A 1,386-nucleotide genomic window follows, 5' to 3' on the forward strand; every position below is an offset into this window, starting at 1 on the left:
CATGTGTGGATGCGGGGAGGTTGAGGTAGGTGTTGTATGCCTTCTTCAGTTGCTCTCCACCTTACTCTCTTGAGAACGGGTCTCATTTAGAATCTAGAGATTACCAATTTATCTAGATTGCTAGTCACTAAGCCCTAGAGATACATGTATCTCTGTCATCCCAGCACTGGTGTTACAGGCACACCAAGATTTTACATGGGTACTGATGATCTGAATCCATGTCCTACACAGTCAGAGGAAACTTCTCTAGTAACAAACTGTAGAAATGACCCCTGAAAGTATAGTCTTTCAATCAATGTCCTTATTGTTCTATCAACACTTCACCTACTGAGCAATCTTCCCAGCTTGTACAGAGATGGAGAGAGGCAAAAAGAAGAAACTTCAGCCAGAGAGGAAGTGGGTGAATAAGTCAACTAGGGATGGGTGTGCTAAGTACATAATGCCTCAATATAGTCCCTGTACTTTATGGAAGGCACTTCACCTTCACTGCATGTTAACTATGTGGCTTTCTTGACCTTTAAACATTCTTTCCTTGCATAGTCCTATCTCTTACTCACTGACACTGCTCTCAAACACTGGAATAGCAGACCATGCTCAAAAGAATAAAGAAGAAAGGAGAAGAGTTGAGCTTCTATTTCAGAGCTTCCTCCCTGTCAGATCTCCAAACTGGGAGATGAAGAGATTGGAATACATGTGCTGAAGAAGCAGCCAAATCTTTCATGGAGCTGCTTAGGATGGTTGTGGGAAAAGTTTCCCATGTTTAACCCTAAGAACTAAATGAATGAATCAAGTGTATGGCAGTTAATGGAAACCCATGCCCATACAAATATACAAATTTTTCATTATCTCCCATTTGTATTCCATAATACCAAGTAAAATAAGCCAAAAACAATAGGTTTAACCTTCAACTGGAGTATATGGGGAGCACCTGAAAAGAAGGGTGCTGGAGAGGAAGGGGTGAAGCCTAACCTTAATTTTTATTTTATTTATTTATTTTATGTTATGTTATTTTTGTCTCTGACCTGTAATTCACAGTACCAGAATGTGGTTACCACCTACAATGAGCTGTTGATTGGAGAGACCTATAAGGTTCACAGAACAAGACATGCTTCAGTAAACGCACTTGAGTATGCACCTGAGATAAATGTTGAGAACCTACTGCTGAAGGCACCACCAACCACACGCTGCTGGCACATAACATGGAGAGACCTGGCTGGAATCCAGAAGAGAGATAGATCCCAGGCAGTTATCCTATCTTGTGCTGGAAAGTGCTACATGAGCTACTGGAGAAAGTGGCCAACAACTGTCCAGCAACCAGGGAACTAAGCTACTTAAAAGCAAACACCCTCACAAGATGTACACAAAGTGTGATAGTGGCACATGCCC

At 41.7% G+C, this 1,386-nt stretch overlaps 1 pseudogene; it reads right to left on the bottom strand.

Annotated features, from left to right (window-relative positions):
- Positions 1–209: 209 nt before the first annotated feature.
- Positions 210–288, bottom strand: LOC123458065 (annotated as a pseudogene).
- Positions 289–1,386: the final 1,098 nt, after the last annotated feature.

Source organism: Jaculus jaculus, chromosome 1 (genome assembly GCF_020740685.1).
Source record: "Jaculus jaculus isolate mJacJac1 chromosome 1, mJacJac1.mat.Y.cur, whole genome shotgun sequence".
Classification (NCBI taxonomy): Eukaryota; Metazoa; Chordata; class Mammalia; order Rodentia; family Dipodidae; genus Jaculus; species Jaculus jaculus.